Genomic DNA, 10,817 nt, shown 5'->3' on the forward strand with positions numbered 1-10,817 from the left:
AGGAAGGAAAGGAAAGGAAGCAGGAGGAAGGAAGAAAGAAAGGAAAGGAAGGAAGGGAGGGAGGGAGGAGGGAGGGAGGAAGGGGAAAGACACAAAAGAAAGCAAGGAGCTGCTTTTCAGGCCCATGCACTAATCTGTGAGGATCTCAAAAAAATGTTAACGCCTCTATTGGTGTTAGTGCTGGGAGTACATTTTGCATCTCATGCACAACTGGGGTCTTCCCCTGATTGTTTACTACACCAGGAGCATATAACTGAGTTCCCAAATCTCTAAGGAAAAGAAAAATCCTTTATTTACCATTAATAATCCACAAAGGATCTGTTTTGTAATACCCACGATGGTTTCATTTGCCATCACGAAATCTTTGTTAGTAAAAAGTTGAGTGCTGACAAAATTGGGGAATGTTGCACTTGGCCTCTGTAGTGAGCTGAAGTTTATTTTGCCGACCCCCCACCTACCCCCGATCCCCGCTCCCAAAATGATGTCCAAGTCCTAATCCCAGCCCTGGAGCCGGTGAATTCGGCCTCATTTGGAGATCGGGTCATCAGGCTCTGGCGCTCACACCTGGATGCCTCGTAATCAGAGGAGACACAAGGAGACGTGAGACGCCAAGACATCCATGGGGGTGAAGAGGGGTTACGGGAAAGAGCTCAGAAAGAGGCCGGGCTGCACCCCAAACTCTGCCACTAGGACAGGGGCGTTTAGAAAGGGAAGCGTATAAAGGTGTGTCTGTCTATGCACGAGGTGTCATGTCACGTCACACGTCTTTTGTCTAACGTGTCTTCAAAACTCTAACAACATGTCTGGTTCTGCTTCGTGATTACAGAGTGACTGCAAAGCGCGTTGGCTGGGCCGCTGGTCAGGTCCCCCTTGGAACTCCACTTTATCGGCCTTCACCTGTTTGTTCCTCCCTGAAGCCAAATCTGTGGACAGGACAGACTAGGACGTTGATCCTAATGGCCCGGGGTCCCTGGGCCTCTCGGGGAGGCTGGCGCGGGTCGGACGCCACCGCTGTGTGAGTGTGAAAACCGCTGGCCCCGTGGGCAGGGCAGCCCCGGACCCGGAGCCCAGACGCTCCTAGCTCTCCTGGGAAAAGTATGGTGCCGGCAGGAAAATATTTGTTTGCTTTGTAAGCGGAGCTAACCCTCTGCGGAAGTGATTGAGGGGACGAGAAGGATGGAAATCCGTGTGGTCACGATGTTGGCAAGGCTCCCGCCAGGCAGCACAGGGGGCGCGGTCCTGGGGGGCTCCGCACGGAGCTGATGGACGTGACCCGTGACCCCCTCGCTCTCTGAAATCATCAAACATCTGCTGAGTGAGCTATTTGGGAACGGGTCCCAGGCCAGTCGTGGAGGGAGCAGAGCCAGGGGTGGGGGCGGTGCAGGGGTGGGGGTGGACGAGCCCCAGGGCCCTTTTCATCAGGAACACACACATGAGTCATTTTCAATCAGTCAAAAAAGAGGGGAAAAGACCAAATGCAGTTAATGAACGCTCACATACCGAGCTGTGACCAGACGGGGCAGAAGCGAAACCTCGGAGGGACCATAAACGCCCATGGCGGGGCGAAGGACCAGGTAAAGGAGGCTCACACACACACCACGAGGCAGCAGGTAGCTGAGCAAAGGAGCAAAGGGGGCCAGATATGCTGACACGGAAAGATACGCGGCAGATCGTTCAGTGAGAGAACAACCTGCGGAAGGGTCTCTACAATCTGTTCAGTTGACCTTGAACAAGATGCATTTCACGTGCGCGGGTCCACTCACACAGTTTTTGATACAGTGCGAGGCTGTAAGTGGGTTCTCTCCTCCTTATGACTTTCTCACTAAGATGTTCCTTCCTCTGGCTTGCCTTATCGTAAGATCACAGGACACAACACACACAGCATGCAAGGTGTGTGTTAGTCGACTAGTGTGCCATCGGTAAGGCTCTGGTCACCAGTGGGCTGTCAGCGGTTAGGTCTTTGGGAAGTCAAATGTGATCTGTAGATTTTTGACCGTGGGCTGAGGTGAGGGGGTGGCGGAGGAGGGTGGTATCTGCCCTACCACCTTGTTCAAGGGTCGACTATATTTGCTTCCCACGGCTGCTCTCACAAATTGCCACGGACCCAGTAGCTTGAACAACACAAATGCATTCCCTTCCAGTCTGGAGGCCTAAAGTCTCAGTCAGGGGCTGCAGTCACGGTGTCCACAAGGCTGGCCCTTTCCACCAGAGGGCCCAGGGGAGAATTCATGCCCTTGCCTTCCCCAGCATCTGGACGGAAGTAGAAAAAGCGTGACCTGAGTTTCGGGTTCGTGACGCCTTGCTGCATTACTTCAACTTCTTGCTTCTGTGGCCTCGCCTCCTATGCTGTGTGAGACTGCCCTCTACTTCTCTCTCATGAGGACATTCAGGGTCGGGGGGGCCACCTGGGGGGCTCAGTCAGCTGAGCGCTCAACTTCGGCTCAGGTCATGATCTTGCGGTTTGTGGGTTTGAGCCCCGCGTTGGGCTCTGGGCTGACAGCTCAGAGCCTGAAGCCTGCTTTGGATTCTATGTCTCCCACTCTCTCTGCTCCTCCCTTGCTCATATTCTGTCTCTCCTTCTCTCAAAAATAAATAAATACTTTAAATTTTTTTTTAAATAAACAGAAAGATACAGGCATCCTTCAGAGATATTTTATGCTCAGGTACCTAGGTGGCTGAGTCAGTTAAGTGTCCAACTCTTGATTTCGACTCAGGTCACAGTCTTGGGATCAATCCTGTGTCAGGCTCTGCACTGACAGCGTGGAACCTGCTTGGGATTCTCTCCCTCTCTCTCTGCCCATGCTCCCACATACACATGCACACATTCTCTCTCTCAAGTAAATAAACATTTAAGAAATACTTTATGCTGGAGCTCCTGAGGGCCTCAGTCAGTTAAGCATCCGACTTTGGTTCAGGTCATGATCTCAGGGTTCGTGAGTTCGAGCCCCACATTGGGTTCTGTGCTGACAGCTCAGAGCCTAGAGCCTGCTTTAGATTCTGTGTCTCCCTCTCTCTCACCCCTCCCCCACTTGTGCTCTCTCTCAAAAATAAACATTAAACAATCTTTTTAATACTTTATACTAAACAGTGCTAAGCTTTCAGTGAGTCGTAATCACTGATCACAGATCCCCATGACAAATTTATAGATAATGAACAAGTTTGAAATATCATGGAAATTACCAAAATATGACACACGGATACAAAATGAGCAAACGTTGTTGGGAAAATGATGGTGATAGACTTGCTTAATGCGAGGTTGCCACAAACTTTCAATTTGTGAAAAACATGTCATCTACAAAGTGGCATAAGAGAGGTACAATAAAGTGATGTATGCTGTAAGGGAGATTCACGGCTCAACCCTGCCATTGGAGAAGGAAAGCAGCACAAGCAGTGTGTAAATGAATGACAGTAGCTGTGTGCCAATAAAACTTTATTTAAAAAACAGGCTGCAGGTCCACTTTGGCCTGAGGGCTGTGGTTTGCCAACTCCTGATCATCTCACACGATTTGAGGATAATAATTCCATTTTTGTATGGAAACTGAAGAAGGGGACAAAAACTGTGAGGTGATGTTGCAGCTGCAGCTCCCTGCTGTGTCTGAGGTAGTCATGCTGCCTCTGTCTTTAAAGACTTTCCAGAATGTGACCATTTCTCCTCACCTCTGCCGTCCTGCCCACGTGAGCCCCATCACCACCTGCCCAGACGATGCGGCCGCCACAGGTCTCCCAGCCCCTGTTGGGGCAAACATACAGACAGAATACTCAATCCTCTGCTCCAAAACTCCAGAAGGCTCCCCGTCCCAGGTGCTCCTGCCTCAGGGCCTTTGCACTGGCTGTTCTCACGACCCAGAACACACTCCAGCTGGATACCTTCATGGCAAGCCTCCTCACCCTCTTCCTGGTAAGATGCACAATGGCTGCTCTGACAGCTCCGTCCCCTCACCTTCCCAGCCTCTCAGCCTGCGTCCTTGCTCACAGGCCTACCATCCGACAGACCAGATGACTTAGTTACCATGTTTACCGTGTGAGGCCCCTCTCCTGTCACTTGCAGGGCAAGCCCCAGCCGGCAGGGATCTTTGGGCAATCTTTCTTTGCACATGAATACCTTTTGGTTGAATGACTAACACGCATCTGTGTTACACGTGGGGCTCCTGGGTGGCTCTGTCGTGTTGAGCATCTGACTCTTGATTTTGGCTCGTGTCATGATCCCAGGGTCCTGGGATTGAGCCCTGAGCCTGGAGCCTACTTAAAACTCTCTCTCTCCCCGCCTCTTCACTCTCCCCCAAACGCACTCTTTCTAAAAAACAAAACAAAACAAACAAAAGGTACATGCGCATATCGGAAAGGATCCACACCAAACCTTCCAAGAGAACTGGAGAGACCCTCTTGATCTCACACACTTTTTGCAACAGGCAGATTCTCTGTTCTAAGGCAAATTAAAAGGCAGGGATGTTTTCCAATGGCACAAAATATTTTATAAGGGCCCAGAACCAATAGAAAATGTAGGGAAGGAGCACTTCACCGGAATGTACATTGTAGTTAGAAAAAAAAAAAAAACAGGATTTCTGGGAATGTGAAAAATGGATAAAATCGCCGGGACCTCTCCGTAATCCACTTTTGGTGTTGGAGGTCACGTGATGTGGAAGCCATGTGTTAAAACGCCTGGGCTGAGGGGTGCCTGACTGGCTCCGTCAGAAAAGCATGCAGCTCTTGATCTCGGGGTCGTGAGTTCGAGCCCCCTGTTGGGTGTAGAGATGACTTAAATACATAGAAATATATTTTTTTAGGGGCGCCTGGGTGGCTCAGTCGGTTGAGCCTCCGACTTCAGCTCAGGTCAGATCTCACGTTCGTGGGTTCAAGCCCCGCGTCAGGCTCTGTGCTGACAGCTAGCTCAGAGCCTGGAGCCTGCTTCCGGTTCTGTGTCTCCTTCTCTCTCTGCACCTCCCCCTCTCATGCTCTGTCTCTCTCTGTATCAAAAATAAATAAAACATTAAAAAAAATTTAAAAAAAAAGAAATATATTTTTTTTAATGTCCTGACTGAGCAAACTGGCCAGCCTTAGCATGGGAAGTGGGGGGTGGTGGGAGAATGAGTGTTTCTGTGTGTGGGGACCCCTTGTCTGGGGCAGGCCCTGGCCTGGCAGTGGCGTTGGAAGTCTGGGTCACACCTCAGATGGGAAGCGGTATCTGCAAGGTCAGCCACTTCACGAGCCCTTGGCTTTTACCACCATATGAGGGTCCCGGGGCTGCTGCATAAAGCACCATAAACCGGGGGCGGGGGGCAGCATAAAACAATAGGAATTTATTATCCCAGAGTTCCGGAGGCCGGAAGTCCAGAATCAAGGTATCAGCAGGGCTGTGCTCCCTCCTCAGTCTCTGGGGCAGGGTCCTTCTTTGCCTCTTGCAGCCCCTGGGGCTCTGGCATTCCCTGGCTGGTGCCATGTGACCCTGATCTCTGTCTCTACCTCCTCCCTCCACCTCTTCTCACTGACTTCCCTCTGTGCATGTCTCTGTGTCCACCCCCCCCCCACCTTTTAAGGACACTAGTCATACTGGATTAAGCCCCAGCCTAATGACCTCATTTTAATCTGGTTAAAGCCAAAAGACCCTCTTTCCAAATCAGGTTGCACTGTGAAATACGGGGGGGGGTGAGTAGGAGTATTGGGGGGAACACAATTCAACCCACAACAGAGGCCGTCTCCCCCTCAAAGGGCAGCAAGGGAGGAAACGCATCTGCCTGTACTTGGGGACAGCTGAGGACAGGGTGTGCCAGGCCGCCCCACAGACTCCTTCTACAGCGGCAGATGCCTCTTCAGTACCTTCTGAGAGAGAGAGAAAGAGAGCGCAAGCAGGGGAGGGGCAGAGAGGGGGAGAGAGACAATCCCAAGCAGGGTCTGCACTGTCAGTGCAGAACCCAACGTGGGGCTCAAATTCACCAACCTCGAGATCGTGACCTGAGCCGAAATCAAGATTTGGACGCTTAACCGACTGAGCGCCCCCAGGCGCCCCAGAAAGAAAATTTAATGGATCTTTCAGACACCAGAACCTGACGATTCAGCACAGGGAGGAGGAAAAAAACCACAAAGGAAGGCAAAAGATGGACATCAGCCTGGGTCCCTCACGACAGGGAGAGGAGCTGGATGCTGGTTTGTTCACAAGCCAGTTGCAATCTGGATCCGCAGAGAGGGGGCCTGGCCCAAGTTCTGGTTCTCCACGGCATGCTCCCCATGCTCACAATCCCGGCAAATGCTCTTAATTGTTCAGGGTCAGCAGTTCACTGAGCAAATCCTTGGGACACTGGGGGGTCTCTCCGATCACTGAGGGGGCCTTCCGGAACTCTCTGGAACCCAATCAGTTCCAATTAGCCTAAAAGGCAGGAATGTGGGCTGGAGACAGAGCATGGGTGGAAGGGCTTCTCCACAGGGGACGAGGCGCAGGGAGGGAGGGAGCCCAGGGCGCACAGCTGACTGAGCCCCGCCGCCCTGTGTGGTTAATGTGCTCGTTCACAAGCTGTGGTTCAGTAAACTGGAGAAGGACAAATACCGCACGATTCTGCTTACGCAGGTCCCTAGAAGAGGCAAATCCATAGAGGACGAAAGTAGAACGGAGGCTACCAGGGGCTGGGGGCAGGGGGGAGGGGGAGTGACAGTTTATTCTTCTTTTTTTTTTTTACATTTATTTTTATTATTGAGAGATGGAGAGAGACAGAGCATGAATGGGGGACGGGCAGAGAGAGAAGGAGACCCAGAATCCGAAGCTGACTCCAGGCTCTGAGCTGTCAGCACAGACCCCAGTGCAGAGCCCGAACTCATGAACCACGAGATCATGACCTGAGCCGAAGTCAGTCGCTCAACCGACTGAGCCCCCCAGGAGCCCCGATGGGGAGTGACAGTTTAATGAGCCAGGGACGAGGAAAACTTGGGGGGTGCAGATAGTGGTGATGATTTTATAACCTTGTGAATGCATCGAAGCCTCCTGACTGTACACTTACAAATAGTAAAAAGGATAAATATTTTTTAAAAAGGTAAATATTACATGTAGAGTCTATCACACAGCATTCATTCAAGGAAATAAAACAAAAGTTAGCTGGATGCCTGTGCCTCTGGCTTCCTTGGAAGTAGCTGTCACCGTCCCTGTTTGTAGGGGACGTGTGTGCGGCCGTAGGGGATGGAGGCACTGAGCCCAGTGTCACCCAGGCACTGTGGGCAAGCGTCCGAGCACCACCTCCCACTCCACGGTCTGTGAGCCTCAGCCGGGTCCAACGCCACTCCTCTGGGTCACGTGGCGCTTGCCCTTCGCCTGCGGGGGGTAGTCCCAGGCCCCTGGCCAAGGCAGGTGCTCAGGAAGGAGCATCTAAATCTGAGTCATGCTGGGGGAGACAGTCTGGATGCAGACATTAACAACTTCTGCCTCGTTCCCATGACGACCTGCATCCAGCTCTGACTGGTCACGTGGGACTTTCTCGAAAGTAAGAGCTGTTTCTTCGCTGCATCTCCTGGTTGATCCTAGAGCCTGCACTGGTGGCCACGGCTCTTGTCCTAGAACCCAGGCAGCCTGCGGAGGAGTTTGAAAGCACTTCCTGGGAGGGCCTGGGGGGCTCAGTCGGTTAAGCAACCGACTCTTGACTTTGGCTCAGGTTACGATATCAAGATTCATGAGATCGAGCCCTGCATTGAGCTCTGTTATTACAGTGAGAAGCCTACTTGGGATTCTCTCTCTCTCTCTCTCTCTCTCTCTCTCTCTCTCTCTCTCAAAAGAAATAAATAAACTTAAAAAAAAAATAAAATTAAAGCTTTAAAAAGAAAACCGCTTCCTGTCCAAACTCACTATACAATCAGGCTGGAGGACGACCCTGCACACCCCCCATAAAGGGGTCAGCCCAGGGGGCAGCAGAGTCCCTAGGAGCTGACCAACCGGCATGGCCAAAGCCACGCGAGCCACGGCACCCTCTTTTCTGCATGGAAATCCCTTCGGTTCTCTGACTGGATCCTGTTTTAGTTTCCAGGGGCTGTTGTAGCAGATTGGCCCCTTAAAACAACAGAAATTTACCCTCTCCCAGTTCTGAAAGCAAAGTGTCAGCTGGGCGATGTTCCCCCTAAAGGCCCTAGGGGAGGGAGGTCCTTCCCGGTCTCTTCCAGCTCGGGCCGAGGGAGGGCTCCCGGCATCCTTGGCTGGGGGCCGCGTCACCCCAGTCTCTGCCTCGGCCTCCGCACAGCCCTCTCCTCCTCTCTGTCTCAATCTCTCTCTCTGCCTCTCCTTAAGGACCCTCGGCATCAGATTGAGAGCCCACGTGGATAACTCAGGATGATCTCATCTCAAGATCCTTCATCTCATTGTATCTGCAAAGACTCTTTTCCAAGCCAGGAGGCAGTCACAGGCTTCGGGTGTTAAGGTGTGGATGTAACCTTTGGGGGGCTGCCACTCACCCCACTGGGGCCCCCAAGCACATTCTGCCTGAAGACTGGGTATCCGCCCTGAGCCTTATCAGCTCTTTGGCAATTTTTTTTTAAATCTCCCTTCTTGGAAGTGCTCCAAACAGACCTCATCTTCTCAGGATGCGGAGTTCTCTATGAAGATCGACAATCCCAGGATTGAAACCTCCACCGGTGCTAGAATGTTCCACATTACAGAGCTGGACAGGCTGGGCAAGGCCAGGTGACCATCGGAGGGCTCAGCTGAGGGATTCCAGGAGCGGCTGGGGTTCACACATCACCCCGGACAATGCCGGTGCAACAGCAAACTGTGAAACAAAGTGGGCTATGCCTTTAAGAGTGATCCCTTCGAGGGCAGACCTTGGCTCAGGTCACTGTCTTGCAACTTGTGAGTTCAAATGAGATCAAGCTCTGCGCTGACAGCTCAGAGCCTGGAGCCTGCTTCAGATTCTGTGTCTCCCTCTCTCTCTCCCCATCCCCTTCTCATGCTCTCTCCTCTCTCTCTCTCTCTCTCTCTCTCTCTCCCTCCCTCCCTCAAAAATAAACATTAAAAAAAAAGCGATGGTACTTGACACAAAAAGATGCCCATGATAGCACAGATGAAAGAGAGGCAAGTTACAAAGTATGTTTCCACTCTGCTTTGAAAGTCGATTGGAATTCTCTGCTCCAAAATGTGAATCGTGCTGATCTTCCTGGTGACAATTCTGGATGATCAATAACTCTCCCCTTGATTGTCTCAATTTTCTACAATAAGCCTGTCAGAAGAAGTCCACTAAGATATAAGAAATAACAAAATACGAATATAATCTGTGAACATTGATTTTTTCTTTTTTTAAAGCATGCAAAGACACAAGCAATTCCATCTGAATTGACGGCACTGGCCAGAGGGCTGATAATCGTGGATACTGGCGAGCCAGGGACTTGCTGCCCCCTAGAGTCGTCCGGGAGAGTCTCCAGCAGAAGACAGGACCAGAAATAGAAGACGGAAGGTTCCTCCATCCAGTGCCCTGATTTCATCTCCTCCTTGAAGACTCGGCCAGGCAGTGGCCCCCGGGGGGCGCCGTGCTCCCCACCCACCAGACCTCCTGTTCACCTCTCAGCTGACTGCCGCCCGACTGAGAAGACTTTGCAGAGCACAGATCCTCCGTCCCTCCCCCCAGCCCAGACACCTGGGACAATTTGAGGGACAAGCACTCTAAAGGCTACATCCCTGTGATTTCTTTGCTTTGAGTCTCTTCTCCTCCGCCTGCTTCAGTCCCCTCTGTGCTGACCGGGGGTTCCAATTACAGCCTTCATCTTGCCTCCAGGTCCCCCCAACCACTGGGCTCCGCTCATGGGATTACCTGAAACCAGCAGTTCCCAAGCTGGGTACTGTGGACATCTGGTCCGGAATCATTCTTTGCAGGTGGAGGGGGGGCACCCTGTGCATTGTAGGATGTGGGGCGGCATCCCTGGGCTGACCCACTGGGTGCCAGGAGCCTCCCCCACCCAAGAGTTGGGGCAACCCTGAATGTCCTGCACATCTCCCCTGCCCCCCAGGGTTGGGGGGAGGTCTGCCCTGGGGGGAATGAACAGGGCTGTGCACAAAGGAGACCACACTGCTCCGAAGCTCCTTCCCTAGACCCCTTTACTGTTTTATTGCAAAATGCACACATATACCACAAGTTACAGAGAACACCTAGATTATAGGAAATGAGACTTCCTTAAATTTAAAAAGTTTAAATTGAAAAACTTAAAAAAATTTTTTTAATGTTTTATTTATTTTTGAGACAGAGAGAGACACAGCATGAGCAGGGAGGGGCAGAGAGAGAGAGGGAGACACAGAATCCGAAGCAGGCTCCAGGCTCTGAGCTAGCTGTCAGCACAGAGCCTGACGCGGGGCTCGAACCCACGAACGTGAGATCATGACCTGAGCCGAAGTCGGACACTTAACTGACTGAGCCACCCAGGCGCCCCTAAATTGAAAAACTTTAAAAGATTTTTTTAATGTTTATTTATTTTTGAAAGAGAGGCAGAATGAAAGCAGGGGAGGGGAGAAAGAGAGAATCTGAAACACAATCTGAAGCAGGCTCCAGGCTCTGAGCTGTCAGCACAGAGCCCAATGCAGGACTCGAACTCTCATGAACCGCAAGATCATGACCTGAGCTTAAACCAAGAGTTGACTGAGACACCCAGGCGCCCCCAAAACTTTGCGCTTCAAAATGATGCTTGCAAGAAGGTCAAAAGGCAACTCACAGAAGGCAGAAAACATTTGCAAATCATGTATCTGAGAATGGATTTCTATCCACGCTATATAAAGAGCTCTCACAACTCAATTAAGAAAAAGACAACACAGTTTAAAAGTGGACAGAGATCCGCGCAAAGATGCTCAATGTCACTCATCCCCAGGG

Source organism: Suricata suricatta, chromosome 12 (assembly GCF_006229205.1).
Source record: "Suricata suricatta isolate VVHF042 chromosome 12, meerkat_22Aug2017_6uvM2_HiC, whole genome shotgun sequence".
NCBI lineage: Eukaryota > Metazoa > Chordata > Mammalia > Carnivora > Herpestidae > Suricata > Suricata suricatta.